Genomic DNA, 17,002 nt, shown 5'->3' with positions numbered 1-17,002 from the left:
GCCTTGGAGTCTGCACACCCATCGTGAAGAGTGTGAAGAGTGGGAAAGAATACCCTCCCACCTACTGCCTCTTGCTGACTTTTCTGCTCAATTTGTTAGCAATAAACAAGTGCAAAGTAATCAGCCCCAGTAGCTAGCCTTGTCTCCCAAGGGCTTCTCTTCAGGATTTTAGGAGAAAACATCCTGGGTTTTCTACCAGCAGCTGTTTAGGTTCCTGGCATCTTGGAAATCAACACTTCATGCCCAACCTCTGCTGATCTTGGAAGCTAAGCTGGAGGGACCCAGTTAGTGCTTGGATAGCAGAGACAGGCACTGTTCCAAAGGCCTACCCTTCACTGTACTTCAGTGTTCAGATCTGATTTATTGAGTCCTCGGGGCTCAGAACAGTTAAACCACCATCTTTCTCTTGTATATTCACATCAACAGTAAAACCCAGCTCACTGGACAAGAATAGAAATTGCTTACCAAAGCCAAGTAACTTCACCTCAAGAGACAGCCAGGCCCTTATTTGTCTTTCAACAAGAGGATGACTGTTTCCATCCCACTGATGAGCTACACCTGCGATTCCATAGTCAGGAGGAATGTACTTCAGCTATACATTTCTCATCTGGGACAAAGTTTAATGCAAGGATTTGCTGAGGAATTCTCAACACAACCCCTGGAATGAGAGAAAGCACTCGGATCACTTATCCTTGGACACTCCTCAGGAAAACAGCCTTTGCTCATTGTCACCCTGGAGGGAGTCAAGTGAATTAAACTCTTGATTGGCATCCATTGAGCACATGTTGGCATTTCTTCATAGCAGGAAGTTCTCACAATAAAACTTGTAATTAATTAGAAGTCCATTTGGAAATGGGATCTTCCCTGCCATTGCTTTTAACATATTTCCATCCAGAACCTGGAAGAAAGAAGCATCCCGAGCTAACATGATGACTTCATTTGAGGACCTCTGTGTTTTCTTACAGCAACACATAATGAGGGGAGAAGAATAATGATAATTGCAGGACTTCAGAGATGGCCCAGTGGTTAAGAGCACTGGCTGCTCTTGGCAAAACAGTTCCAGTCAGGAGGTATGCAACCAACTGTAACTCCAGCTCCAAGGTAAGTCGACACCCTCTTCTGCTCTGAGGACACACATGTATACACGTAATTAAAAATTAAAAGTTATAGGGCTGGAGACATGACTCAGTTGTTAAGAACACTGGCTGTTCTCCCAAAGGGACCAAGATCCATTCCTAGCATCCACACAGTGGCTCACAGATGTCTGTAACTACAGTTCCCAGAGATCTGATGCCCTCTTCTGGCTTCCATGGATACCAGGCACACACATGTGTATGGGAAAACACCCATACACATAAAATAAATAAATACATTTTTAATTAAAATAAATAAAAGATTTTTTTAAAGTAATAAGAATGAGGATGAGGAAGCAAAGAATACCTACAGAACTATGAAAGGAAAACTTCCCTCATGGGAAACAGCCAGAAATCATCAGAGTAAGCTTCCCCAGAGGTATCTATAAATGTTTTTAAAATTTATTTTCTGTTAATGAATTTTTGCAGAAAAAAATAGCATATCAAAAACTTAATGGAATTTTAAAGTGAATGGGTGGAACTGGAAAAAAACTGAGTGAGGAAACTAGGGCAGACAGAGAGACAAGTGTTCCACATTGTCCCTCATATGTGGGTCCTGGCTTGGACTCTTAATTTTCTTGTTCAACTTGGATTTCCTGTAGAACCTAAGAAACTAGGCCAAGGCCATGGAAAGAGTGATGCTAAGAGATGGGAATAATAGAATGCAGGTCACATGAAAGCATGGATTGCAATGTTGAGAGTGTTTAAGGTTTAAGCAGAGAGGGGATGAGGAGATGAGAGGATGAAAAGAGAATTAACCAAAATGAAGGGGCTATGAAAACATCATGTAACTTATAACCAAATTCAAATATATAATTCAAAATTTAATGAGGGGAGATGGCCTGCATAGCTAGCAAAAGCTGCTGTCAGAAGCCATAGTTTATTAAATACCCCAGTGCCAGTGCCAGATACCCCCTTGGAGTTGTTGGTCCAGGAAGCCCAGAAGCCTCCAAAAATACAAGCTTTGCCATTCCTTTTATATGCTCACTAGCACTAGAAGACTAGACCCTTATGCTGATCCATGCACCTGGATATCACGATATTGAGAAATCAAACTAGAACTGGGCTGGAAGCTTCCTCACTTTTGGGTAGCTTACACAGAGATAGACTTCTGAGGGAGAAAGGCATCTTCAGTGGTCTTAACCAGATATGAACCCTACGAAATACAATGCCAACCTGCCAGGGAAGATGAGCCCATATGTGCAATAGTGGCACAATAGTTATGGAAGTAACCAGCTGATCTCTCATTGGATTTGAGGCCCACTCCATAGGAGGGAATCCACGCCTGGTACTGTAAACCTAGTCAAAAATCCATGGTGGACGTCATAGTTAATTTTCTATTAGTGTAATAAGACCAGAACCAAGGCAACTTATAGAATAAGAGTTTATTTGGGGTTTACAATTTCAGAGGGAGAGTCCATGAGCGTTATGCTGGGGAGCATGGCAGAAGGAAGTTAGGCATAGCACAGTATTGGAGTAGCTGCTGAGAGTTCAAATCTTAAGACATAACCACAAGGCAGAAAGAGACATTGAAAATCACAGGAATCTTTTGAAACCTCAAAGCTTACTCCCAGTGAGTATATAGTAATTCCTCTCCAACAAGGCCACACTTCCTAATCCTTCTGGGACGTGTCCACCAACCAGAGATCAAACAATATTCAAATATGTGAACCTATGGGGGCCATTCTCCATACTGAAGGAGGTGATAGGCCCTAGAGGAGAACAAAATACTGTTCTTTAACTAAACTGACACAGCACCAAACTATGTCAGTTTAGTTATAAATATTTATGCTTATACCCACAGACAAATATTTCTCTCAGTTCAGTCAGTGGACAAGGATGAGTACAGAGACTAATGACTCTATAGTGCAGCAAGAATAAGTGATGGTTGAGTGCTTAGCCCTAAACAAGGCATTTATATCATCTCTACCAAGGCTTAGGAAACATTGCAGAAGGGGGTTGGAATGAGTGTAAGAGCTGGAAGATAGGGAGAAGGACTGCAAAATGCGAGTCTCCTTTCAAGACCCAGCAATGCAATCCCAAACTCACAGCAGCCACAGATGGACTGCACTGAGTCCACACAAGAATGGGCCAGTAGTCAGACACGGATGGAAGAGGTACACAGTGCATTCCACCCATCACTGCTGGACCATTTCCTACTGATAATTTTAGAGGGGGGGGACCATTACCTTCAGTAGTGTGGTCATTGTTAACCCCACCAGGTTTCAAAGGATAATACCAATCCAATGGCCGTGCATCTGGGAAAGAGACTGGAGAGAGGTGGAGGAGATAGAACTGGGAAGAAGGAGACAGGGACTGGGAGGGAGAGTGATCAGAATTATTATGTGCACATAGGAAACCTTCAAAGAACTAAATTTTTGAACTTTAAAAATGATTTCAAATTAAAACATTTAGCTGTCTTAGCCTCATGAATGTTAGCCATCTTCTATCCATTCTGTTTTTACAATATCACTGCTTAAAATAAGACTCGGATCTATTAGCACACTGTTAATGAAATTCCTTCCCTGGGGAGATGTCAGCAAGGTCTACTCCCACTTCCCACTTACTAAGATGCTAATAATTAACTGAGTTACTCTCTCATGATCTTCCATCCAGCCTGGCTGTTGACAGGAAAACCAGTGGGTTCTTTGGGCTTATTTACAGAGCATAGGCAAAGGGTTATTGGCAGGAGCATGGTCCCAAAGCAACCACACTGGAAACTCTTCACACAGCATGAAAGATATGTCCCCACAGCAGCATGGCCCCTCCCCCTAGTCCTCCCCAGAATTATACTCTAGCACCTCCCTTAGCCCCCAAGCTGTCTATAATTAGGGCAGAATTAAATATAAATGGCTGGAGGTGTGCCTGAAGTACCATGTTGAAGGTCCAGTGACTCCCCAGCCCCTCCTCCTAGGAGAGTATGTCAACAACCCATGGGACTGATAGAGATGAGATGCTCCAGGGAGGTGGCAGCAGTGTGGCTCAGAAAGTAGTGTCCGCATCACACCCCAGCAGAACCAGGCTGTGCTCAGCAAGTTCTCATCAACTAAGGGCACTGAGTCCAATCAAGTCTCAAACAGTATGAGTTTTATAAAGTCAAATTACTTCATTTCTTGGCAGACTGGCTACAGACCTGGAATTCTCATCACAAACATCCAGAGAGTCAAGTACCTCAGAGTGCTTGCCAGGCATTTCTGAAACTCCCATATTGCCTGAACCCAAAGGGATGCCTCACTAAGGGATACTCTGTCCCTTCCTGAACTACGGGGATGAACAACCCAGGAGGGAAAAGTATTATCGTCCCTGCCAACAAGGGTTACACTGGAATGGACAAGCCTTGCTCCAGCTCTAGCCCTTCTCGATCCAGAAACAGCTCTGGGAGCTGCCGAGGGGCTTTACTCCTCTGACATCTCACATACTCTTCTTTCAAATGATTTTAAACCTTTTTTTGTCCAAATCCCAGCAGAAGAAAATAGAGTAACCACTCTGCAGAGTTGCCACTATTATGCAAATAGTCTAATCAAGCCATGCTGCTGTGAGAATTAATTTATATTTGAATCCAGTGAGGCCTGGATGCTTGCTAACTGAACCTTGGGCCAAAGCCCCAGCTAGGTAGCACCTCGCATTATTCCTTTGACGAGATGTGAACTGACATACATGCCATGGCTCCCTTTCAATCCGATTACCCCGTTACCCCACATCAATGCTACCCCAGCCATCAGATTCTGGCGTCCTTCCTTTCACAGGCTGCAGGAACAAGGGACAACCTCTGCTTGATAACAAGCACCCACGCTGCCACCTCGTACCCCCACTCTTAACCCATCATCCCTGCTCAATGGGCTCTATTCGACAAGGTATTTTATTTTGTTTGTAGAAATCAAGGACTCAGAAACAGTGCAAAATCAAGCCTGGCTGGGGCTGCACACTCAAAGCTGCCCTTTCATACAGTGACCAAGGGCCTCTGGCAGCAAGGCCCCTGAGGTAGCCACCCTTTAACAGACAGCTTGCCCTCCACTTCAACTCCCTCCCTAACATCTCAGGAACTCTTTTCAAACATACAAAAAAATAGCAAAACAGGTCTCCCTGGGTTCACATAACCTGAAGCTCCATCAGAATGAACCTGTGTTTTAAGCCTTACCTTTGTGCTAAACTCATGTTGACAACCACTGAATTCTTTCCTTGGCTCTACATAGGGGCAAACAAAAAACAAAAAACAAAAACTCTCAAAACTGTGTGTCCTAGAAGCTTGGGCAAACAATCCTCCAGGTGTCCCGTGTCCGTCTATGTGAGCATACATTTTCTGAAGCCCCTCCCCTGGTAATTAGATTAACGGGCAGCATGTGAGCAGCAGTCCTTCATGCTTCATGCCATTTACGGCATAGAACTAGTGCAAAGTATTTTGAATGGGGCCAGAAAAATAAAATATGGACCCATAAGCTGCATGAGGGAGAAAATGGAAATGAGGGAGAAAACAGAGCTGGCTTTATTTTCCAAAAACAATACCAAGTCTGCGTTGACTGTTTTGTTGAGGTAAGGATCAGGAGCTACATGAGCTGCTGCAGTGGTGGTGGGGTCAGCCTTGGAGAAAACTGGGGAAGCCCCCGAAACCTCCCGCTGGCTTTGTGTGATGCTGAGCACACTGGGTAGGTGAGACCCAGTCATGACTCAATATGGGCCTGAATGCATTCCCCAGCCACATTCCCTGGGCGGTTCTGAATTTGAAAAACCTTCATGTTGTTTTAACTAGCCATTTTTTTTTTTCTTGAGACAGGGTCTCTCTATGTAGCCCTGGCTGTTCTGGAACTCTCTATATAGACAAAGCTGGCCTCAAACTCACAGAGATCCACCAGCCCCTGCCTCCCAAGTGCTGGGATTAAAGGTGTGCACTACCACACCCAGTCTAATGTTAGGCACTTTTAAAAAATTAAATAAAGCAAAATAAGTACTTAGAAATGAAACACATGAACACCTCCATTACCTCCAAGGAAAGTTATGGATTGGCCTTGACTGATATCCTTTACATTTGTCATATTTTTATTAATTTTTAAAATCTTTGACAATTTCATACAGGTATACAAAGTATTATGCAATGTATTATGATCATAGCAATCCCATTTCCCTCAGATCTCCCACTCACCCATGCTAGCCCCTTCTTCCTAACCATTTCCCCTCCTGCTCTGTGAGTGTCTCTCTGTGTATGCAAGACTTGTACAAGTAACCACAGCTGCTGTGTGTGTGTGTGTGTGTGTGTGTGTGTGTGTGTGTGTGTGTGTGTGTGTGTGTGTTCATGGTTGCAAAGACCATGTCAACAGTTGCTAATTGTCAGCATTTTGCTTCTTTGTTTGAGACAGGGCCTCATTGTGTAGCCCTGGCTGTCCTGAAACTCAATCTGTAGACCAGGCTGGCCTTGAACTCATAGAGATCCACCTGCTTCTGCCTCCTAAATACTGGGATTAAAGGTGTGCACCACTAACCTGGATTAATGTCAGCACATTTAACTAATTACGAGAGTTCCTGCTTTACCTGTCACTGCACTGCAAACACAGGCTTCTCTGACCAAGATCAAGAACAGCACCACTTAAAAAAAAAAATGTTTCTGTTATCCCAAAAGACATCTCTTATTCAAATGCAGTTAACTTTTTAGGGGCTGGGATGTAGCTCAGTTGGTAGAGGGCTTGCCTAGCATGCAGGAAGTGCTAGGGCCTATCCCCAGCACTGTGTAAAACCAGTGGCATAGTGCTGTAATCTCAACACTCAGAAGGTAAAGGCAGGAGGGTCAAGGTTATATCTGGCTACGTGGCAAGTTCCAGGCCAACCTGGGATACAGGAAACCATGTCTAATACATTTAATGAAGAAACTAAATTGAACATTTAGAAATGGGAGATGCTTCCAGCAGACAGCAGAATCCCTTAAGAGGGGAATTCCCTGTTTTGGAATCCTGGCCTTGGTGCCTTTGAACAATTCTCTGCCATTCTGTGCTTTCTGTGATTTGGGGACACACTGGCTCCCAGGGATACTCTTTCATGAATTTCTACTCAAATACAAGCACAGCTGCTCTTTTCCTTCATTGTGTCTCTTCACCATTCCTTCCTTCAGCATTGGCTCACTGCTACATGAGCTTCGGTGACAGGCTCTGCATGGCATGGCATGGGGACTAACAGCTGGTCACAAACCCTCACTCCATGCTGGGCAGCCACTTTGGTTATTCTCAGCACTCTGAACAGCTCTGTGTGTCTGCACTAAGCACTGCACATCTCGGTAAGGAAGCTTCAGTCTATGAACATAAACACAAATATTTGGGAAATAAATAGTTTGGCAAAATGCCCATTTATGGCACATCCATATCAACCTCCTGCCCGAGGCTCAGGAGGAAAGGGGGCAGAAAGGCTGGCAGATGGAAGAGTGCTGTGAAATGCTGTTGTCTGAACATGACAAGGCTGACACGTATACAAACTCGAAGCAGCTGTGGCTACCTGCACATGATCAAGCCAGTTAAAAATCCCAGCGAGTGGGGTGGAAGAGACTCCTGAGGCCCCACCCATAATGGAGGAGGTGTGCAGTTGCTGGCTGCCGAAGGAGAGAGAGTAGTTCTTTTTTTGCTTTGAAGGGGTGGTTATTAGTAGGTTACCTATGCCTCCGTGGATGATGTCACACCCATGGGCAGCATTAACTGGACACGGTAGTTTAAGAAATAATAAATAAATTTTAAAGGAGGACATGACGTTGAGTTGGATATGTGACGGGGGTGGATATAATCAAGATACATTGTGTTCAGGTATGAACTTTTCAAGACAAATTCTTCCCCTCTGCCTCCTTCCTTCACCAGTGGAGGGAGGGGGGTGTCACAGGAATTTCCCTTCCCATCTCAGCCCTCCTCAGTCCTGCCCTCAAAGACAACAACTAAGAGACTGAGTTCACCAGCCTAAAGGATGCTGCCTTCATCCCACCCCTAATGCTGTTGCCTTCAGCTGGTGGCAAATCTTCTCAGGCCACCCCAAGTCACCTGGTTTCCTAAATTTCCAGACTGACCTCTTGTCTTCACCATCTTGTTCGCAGAACCTTCTTGGGTCACCTGCCTGCTGAGAACCAGAATTGTCCCAAGTGTGAAGTCTGCTTGCCTCTAACAAGGTTAGCCATTCTTAGGTTAGCCATTAGGACCCAACTGAGGGTATTTGTAGGTTTTGGTGATAGCATTGTGGGGAAGGGGGTGCTTGAGTGCAGTGCACAGAAGCACATGGTGTTAGTAATCATCCTACATATAGCATCTCAAATAACCAATACCTATTTCTGTGAAAAGAGCAAGTGCTGCAAAAGTTGGCACTGCTGAGATTATAGCGGAGATGAGGTGGGTGGATACCTACACACTGAGACAAGTACCGTGGATGCTGCACATACTCAGTGAATGGTCGCATCATTCTCAGGAGACCCAGCATTCCATCACCTGAACTTTTGACTTCAAAAGCTAGTTCTACCTTGTCATGTTAGCTTATGTGTGTAACAACTCCTAATCTTTGCATGACTTTAAGGCATAATAATTTCCCTTCCAGATTCCAGTGGAACGAAGCTCCCTTTGTTCTTCTTGCCCTCTGCTTTGGGTGTCTTCATGTGAAGAACTGATGGCTGGAGCTGCTGTGGCCATATGATAGCAAGCTCCAGAGGAAACATGCTGAGCAAGGTGAACTAAACAGAAATCATGTCAAAGCAATAGAGATAGTCCTCTACACACATATATCTTTCATGAATATCACATACAACTATAGATGGGGGTTTGTTGCTAAGACTTAACTTGATGTATATTATTATGGGACTTGGCTAAACAGTCTCCAGAAAAAAAGTCACCTGCTGCAGCCAGAGGGCCAAAGGGCAACTAGAAGAGATAGCAGTCATAAAATAGGGTGAGATCAAGAACCATGGACATGACCTGGAGTCCCATGGGAATAGGCTGAAATGCATGTCAATCCCTGGTGCCTCTAACTTCTCTGGGATTGATCACCTGCAAAAGCCCAAGTCCTTCTTCGCAGAGCTAACCACATACCCCTGGCCCAGGAGACAAAGAGACTGGGCAGGATGAAGAGCCACCAGGCCCACTGCCACCTCATATCAACCAAGGGAGTCTATTGACACAAGATGAATCAATGGCAAAACACTGCTGTGCAAGCCTGACAGCCTCAATTTGATCCCTGTAGCCCACTGTGGAAGGAGAGTCCTGAAAGTTGTCCTCTGTGCACATGCACTGTCACACATTACTAACTAAATAAACTAACAAAAATGTTTGAAAGATATTTAACTTCTTGAGGGCACAGATGTTCTTTTATGTATATAGACAGAGACTAGCCACTTTCTAAGTAATATATATTTCAGGTTCTTAAAAATATTATAGTTATTTATTTTATGTTGTGTGTGCATGTGTGTATGCATGTGCTTGCTATGACACATGTGTGGAGGTCAGAAGACATTCTACCACGTGGATTCTGAAACCAAATTCAAGCTATCAGGCTTGGCAGCATGGCACCGGCACTTTGCACTCTTTAGTAAGTTTATTGGGCACATTTTAGATGAGGCAGTTAATGAAACTAAGGAATACAAAGATTAAACAGCTTGGCTTAGTTATGGACATGGTACATCACAACACTATATAGGTAACATATCTATTGATAGATGAAATGCTTACACATAGATAACACCAGTATGAAAACAAGATTGGTAGAAAGTGAATGGTGAGTAAGTAGCGGTGTGAAGGAAGAGAAGTTTTTAACAGAAGAAAGCAAACGGAGGAAGAGCAAAAGTGAAGACAGCTTGGGAAGAGAGCACCTAGCATGTTAAGAGAAGCACCTGGGCTGGGCTGCAGGAGCATGAAGACAGGGGTTGGTGCATGGCTGGCATTCCAGTGCCACTCCTCCAGGAGACTGCCAGGGCAAGATGGCACATTAGAAGCTTCTACTGTGTGACTCATGAATGAGTCAGAGCAGCAAAGGACAGACTAGACTACAATCCAAAGACAAATAGAGAGAAGCAGCATCAATAGTCACAAAAATATTACCAAGGCAGCTAAAAGACATGGAGAAAAAAAGAAGCTACCCAGGGAGAGGCAGGGTGTGGCTCCAACCCTCCCCCGATGGGGAGGGCAAACCAAAGCCACAGCCATAGAGTATAGTGTTGTAGCTATTTGCCCTCTAGTGGAATCGTCCTGGAGACTGAGTCCTCAAGAAAAGGCTGCTCAAGTAAGAAGGCCCCCAAATAAATCAGAACAGGTAACCATCTCAACAGATGCACAAATCACGATTGAGAATGGAGAAATGTGGAAAAGAAAGCAAAGTGAACCCCGAAACAGCTCTTCAATTACTGAAGCCAAGGATTCTGAGGTAGTTGCACATCAAAGAATTCAAATGTCTAGCTTTTAAAATGACTAATGATCTGAGAAAGGTTAAAATAAGCCAATGAAATGAAGGATTCACTGCAAGATGCAGACAATCTGGGCACTGTGGGACCCACCTGCAGTCCCAGTGCTTAGGAAGATGAGGCAGGAGGGATGAAAGTTTGAGACCAGCCATGGCTATTAGGGAGACCCTGACCTAAAGTTAGATCTGGATGAGAAATGCTACACCTTTAAGAGAAATTCAGCAAAAGAGATGGATTCTAGAAAAACCCTGAGATCTGGAAAACTAAAAGCAACAGCAACTGAATTAAAAACCCAGCAGGGAGTATTAGTGGTATCTAGAACAGTCTGAAGAAAGTCCACCAGAGACCGAAGACAGGGTTGAAGAATTGTTTCATTTGAGACACAGTAACTTCAAACAAGACCTCTGCATAAGGCTAAGGAACCAAACCCACGACACAGAAGGAATTAGTTGCAGAGAAAAGCATGGAAAATCTACTCAATGGAAGAACAATGGGAGATTCTCCAAATCTGGGGTTCTGGACATCTGTACTGGCTCATTTTTATTGTCAATTTGGCCTGACCTAGAGCCATCTGGAAAGGTGAACCTTCTCTTATAAAGCTGTCTCAATCAGACTTGGCTGTGGCCATGTCTGAGAGAAATTGTCTTGTTTGATAATTGATGAGGGAGGGCTCAGCCTACTGTAGGTGTCATCATCCATAGGCAGTGAGCCTGGGCTGTATAAGAAAGGTAGCAGACAGCCTAGACACAGGAGTGTGGGGATGGAAAGGTGTGTAGATGAAAGTTTCTGTCCCACCAGGTCCTGCTGCCCTTCAGCCACAGAAACATATATGCAAAAGGACATCCCTTATCATCCATACCTTGGTCTGCCTCAATGAGATGATGAGACAGACTTAGTAGACTTCCTATGGAAGGCCTTACCCTCTCCGAGGAGCAGATGGGAGGTGTGTGGCAGGGAGCAGGAACAGAGGAGGGAGGAGAAAGTGGGAGTGGAATGTAAAAAGTAAATTAATAAAAAAAAATTTAAAAGAAAAGTAGCAGAGAGCAAGTCAGTAAGCAGTATTCGTCCGTGGCCTCTGCTTCAGTTGTGTTTGAGTTCCTGCCTTGATTTCCTTCTATGATGGACTGTGACCTGAAACTGAAATAGACCTTTCCCCCGCAAGTTATTTTTTGTCATAGTGTTTATCCCAACAGCAAAGTAAACTAGAACAGCATCCAAGTACTAAGGTGTTTAGAACCTAAAATAGACATGACAAGAAAATAACCTCTCCACATCTCTCTCTCTCTCTCTCTCTCTCTCTCTCTCTCTCTCTCTCTCTCTCTCTCCCTCCCTCCTCCCTCCCTTCCTCCCTCCCTCCCTCCCTCCCCCTCTCTCTCTCTCTCTGTGTATGCATGCATCTGAAGGCCAGAGGAGTCATATTCACCTGAAACTGGGGTAACAGGTGGCTGTGAGCTACCTGACATGACATGGGTGCTGAGAATCAAGCTTGGGTCTTCTGGAAGAGCAGTTAACTGCTCTTCACTGCTGAGCCACCTCTCCAGCCCACCATTCCATGTCTTATGAGAGTGTACAATCGAAAGCATGCCCAGGGATGCAGGAGATACCCATAGTTACCTACCAAGGCACAGCTGTTGTCTACCAAGGCAGACCTGTCAGAAGAAGCTTAAGGCCAGGAGAACTGATCATTCATGCCTTGAAATAAAATAACTGCAACTATATCCAGGAAATCTGCCCTTTAAAATCAAAAGAGAAACCAAGACCCTCCATGATGAGCATCAGGTGAGATGGTCCATGAAGACTAAGGACAGCAGAAGACGCTAAGTGCACACACAGCATGAGTGCTGGAGAAAGGATGCATCATCAGGAGCAATGCCAGGTAGGAAGTGGGAAGTGCCATCATGACTAACTCAGAAGCCCTCTAACATGGAGACTGGAAACCAGCACATAGTTAAGTGATGACTGCAAACATTGACGGTTTTACCTCTCCAACTAAAAGACCCAGATTGCCAGAATAGATCCTAAATAAGATACAATTGTTTACTGACTATATACTTCTGTCCTGTGATCTCCTCCCATGGAGATCTGCTAGGAAAACAATACTTAGAGAGTATTGTAACTTACATTACAATATGAAGGACTAGTGCCCTTGCCTTTAATCCTCCCATGGGAGTGTGGACCAGACAATGCACCGGTGTCTCAGAAAAACGCCATGTACATTTCACAAGAGAAACAAGTTGGGTACCAACCCCCTCAACTTCTCCAACTAATTGATCCTGATTGTAAGGATTCAGGTATTATGCTGGCCTGCCCCTGTCACCTGGCAGAATGCACTCAGGCAGTACCCTGGTCAGCCCAGGGTTCCATGACTAGTAGTAGGTACAAAGGAGCCCTTTAAAAGAAAGAACCCTGTCCACTTAAGCTGTCACCCCTAACACCCCCCCCCCATCTTCCATGTTTCCCTGGAACAGACAGGACTTTTCCTATCTCCCTCTTCTCTTCTGTCCTCTCTCTGTCTCTGTGTCTCTATCCCCCCTTCCCTTTCTAATAAAACTTCTCACTTAACCTCCCTCTGCCTGGCAGGTTTACCTGGAGCCTGATATGGAATCTGCCAGGGCCCCCTGCACACTTTATCATAACACTGATTCTACAATAACCTCAACTCCTTCTGATCCTTTCATTGGTGTGTGTGGGGGGGGAATTGTTGGCCACTTTATGTTGTTGCTGTTTTGTTTTTGCAAAGTTTTTTTTACACAATATATTTTGATCATGTTTTTACCCTCCCCCAACTCCTTCCAGAGCTCCTCAATCTCCCTATCCACCAACTTTATGTTCCTTTCTCCCTCTCTTCTAAAAGCAAACAATAAACAACACACACGAACTCACAAAAATGAAAAGCAAAACAGACAAAAGACCAATAGGACAAAAAAAACCTGAAAACAAGGTAAAGTGCAACAAAAAATCTAAAAAAAAAAAGCAAAAACAAAAAACAACAACAACAACAACAACAAAAACAAAACCTTTGCGTTCATTTTGTGTTGGCCAACTACTTCTGGGCCTAGGGCCTGCCTGAAGTGTGGTTGATATACCCAGTGAGACTTCATTGGAGAAAACCAGTTTTTCCCTTTGCCTGAAGGTATCAATTACAAATAGTTTCTTAGTTAGGAGTGCAACTCCATGTCCATGTTCCCCAGCTACCCAGTCTGGCCTGAACCGGGGCAGGCTTATGTGTGCTGCCACAGTCTCTCAGTTCCTGCGTGCATCAGTCCTGTTGCAACTGTTTCCTTGGATTCATCCATCATCTGTGGCTCCTTGTCCACACAGATCCCTGAGCCTTTAGGTAGGGTGTTTGAGGAAGACATTCCACTTAGGGCGGAGTGCTCCGAAGCCTCTCATTCTCTGCACACTGTACAGTTATGGATCTCCTTGTTAACTCCCATCTACTTCGAGAAAATGCTTCTCGGATGAAGGCTGAGTGAGACACTGGTATGTGGGTATAGCAATGTGTTTTTAGGAATAATTTTATTGTTTTGTTCCTCTTCAGACTAAGTATTAAGTTTTCCCCTGGTCCCATGATCTAACTAGTTCTTTTGTTTGTTTTTTTTGTTTGTTTGTTTGTTTTTAAATAGGGATTTATTTTGTAGTTCAGGCTGGCTCCCAACTCTCAATCCTCTAAGCCCCATTTTTTCTCCAGTACTGCTGTTATGGGTATGTGTAACCATGCCCAGGGAATTCTTCTACATTTTCCTTGTTGAACATAAAAGAAAAGGGATAGGGAGGTAAGGAAACAAGAACTGGTTTTAAAGTGAGTTTTAGTTCAGAGACAAATACCTTTCCCTTGAGGGCTTTTAAATGTTGAGCAAGAGTAACTTTTTAAAAAATTTAAAATGAAACCCTGTCTCAAAAAAAAAAAAAAAAAAAGTGTCTCTTATGTACGTGTATGCCATGCACATGCAGGTGCCTGAGAAGACCAGAAGAGGGAGTCACATTGCCCTGGAGTTGGAATTACAGGCAGTTGTGAATAGACCTCTGGTCCTCTGGAAGAACAGAAAGCTGTCTTTAACTGCTGAGCCACCTCTCAAGTCCCCAAGGACTAAGTTTTAATATTAAGATGGCAACTGTCCCATCTTAATAGCATGACAAGAGATAGCATGACAGGCTGGCATAGGCTTCACTACACAGGGCATGGACTTCTTAAACTTAGCATGAACGAGTCTGTCTTCCAGGAAGGGACAGGGGAGGCTCCAGGATCTGCATCCATTGTACCAGTTTCCGCCCCCCCCCCACTCTCAGCTGGGATACAAAACCAACCTCTCTAAGGGCCAGCTGGTCTGCACCCCCAGAGAAGGCTGAACAGATAGCTGTCTCTCTCCTGTCTGTGGACAAAAGCAGCCATTTTAGTAGGGAGAGGCACCATTCTCACCCAGCCAACTTCACCTTCACCCAGGCCTCTCACCAGAAAGGGTCAGAGACAGAAAATCAATAGGTCCCACTTGGGGTGAGGAGTGGGGGAGGGGCAGCAGAAAGAAAGAGGTTGCAGTGTGATTGAAGCAACTGGGGCCCATGACAAGGGAGGCAGCTCTGGAGAGACCCCTCTTTCTTCCTGTGGTGTCCACCCAATACTTCCTGGTAGAAGCAGGGCCTGAGAGGAGCTGCAACAGGTGAAAGGATGAAAGGACGGGCTAGAGCCTGATGGCATATCTTTCTGCCCAGAGGGGGAAGGGCAGGAAGCAAGCCTGTGCAACCCTTCCCTGATGGCCAGTCTACCTGACCCTGCAGCTCTAACTTCCCTCTTTTCTGGAAACACTTCCCTTTGGTGTTCATGCTGGGCCCAAAAGCACAGAGTTGCTGAGGCCCCAAGGCCAGCTGGGCAAAAAGCAGGAGTGTTTTCCATTCCAAGAAGCTCACATCTGAATGGCTTTTAAAGAGCCCCATGAAGCAACCATTCATTTCTCCCACAGGCCCTCTGAGGCCCAGGAGAGGAAGACTTCACACCATAAAGTGAATTGGATGCAAACATGAGTTAAAAGACTGGAACTGGGCTGGTAAGACAGCTGGAGAGGGGAGTGAAGGTGCTTGCTACCAAGCTAGATAACCTGAGTTCAATTCCCAGGACCTACCTGGTAGAAGGAGAGAACCAAATCCTGCCCATTGTTCTCTGATTTCCATCCATGGGTGCGCACACACACACACACACACACACACACACACACTTTTTTTTTTTAATTTAAAGACTAGACTTAGGCAAGGAAAAGAGAAAGGAGTTTATCTTTAAGACTAGAGAGAATGTGTGTTAGAAACACTCGGATTAATTCTCAGATGAGGTGGCTTCGAGTTTGAAGCCTTGATTCACCAAGATTTAATTTTGATCACTTCAAATGGGCTCTGATGCACTGTCCAGCACTTGGAGGCTTTACATCCCTGGAGGGGTGGGACCTGGGGGAGTACCAAGCCAGTACCACCTCACTGGGCTGCCCTACAGAGAGCCTTTTTCTTTGAATTAAAAAAAAATTAAAAAGAAAACACAAAAAACTCACAAAAAAACACAACACACAGTTAACCACCTGTCAGGGCTGAGGATACAATAAGGGCCTGGGAAAAAGAGCTTTTCATGCATGCGTAATATATTTGTTCAGCTATTCACTTAATGAAGCTGATCAATGCGATGGGAGACAATGGTCAAGTTAATCTATTTAGTAAAATGTTTTGAGACTTTCAGGCCACGAGAAGGAGAGGAGCCTTTGGCGACATTTTCATTTAAATAACACTCTTCCCTTCTCTTAGACTGCACAAGGGGGTTCGGGCAATCTATGTGAATATAATTTCTTATAAACGTGTCTTTAATGGGTTTAATTCACCCTTGCCAGCTGTTTTGGGAGCTATTTTGTAAGAGCAAAACAAACGTTGCAGGCCTGGAAAGCTAGTTAAAATTAGTTTCGGTCAGTGAGGCCAAGCTATATTTTCTAGAAACCATCTGCTTGATTGGCACAATAGAAGGATTTTCGAGGAAAAAGAGGGAGTGGGGGGGGGTAGAAACGGCTGGGCCCGCCAGTAGCTCCTTGTAGCCTATTCTAAAGGTGAGCCTCTTAGAGTTGTCTTAATAGAGGCTAGGGCTGTGCTAAAGCTTTCTGGCCCTCCCCTGGAGCACTCTTCCGTAGCTACTCCCATCAGCACTCCCTTTTCACCGTTCACCCGCCCCACACAGGCCAGAGAAGCCCGGTGGCCTCTGCAAGTCCCTGTCGCCTCCCACCCAGAGAACTGCCTGGCTCACCTAGCGCTCTTTTTCTATATTTCAGAGCCGAGGACCAACGCCTATGGAGACTGCAGTTTGCGATCCTGAAGGTGGTATTGCTTTCTTTCCCGAGAGCTGGGAAGCTCCTGCTAGGTGGCCTGAGCTTCTGTGGTCTGTGTTACCCCCAGGTCGGAGTCGTCTGTACACCCACCCGTCCCTCTGTCTGTAGAGAACCTGTAG

The sequence above is a fragment of the Cricetulus griseus genome, chromosome 3 (genome assembly GCF_003668045.3).
Source record: "Cricetulus griseus strain 17A/GY chromosome 3, alternate assembly CriGri-PICRH-1.0, whole genome shotgun sequence".
NCBI classification, from domain to species: Eukaryota; Metazoa; Chordata; class Mammalia; order Rodentia; family Cricetidae; genus Cricetulus; species Cricetulus griseus.
Note: the sequence above shows the minus strand (reverse complement) of the source record.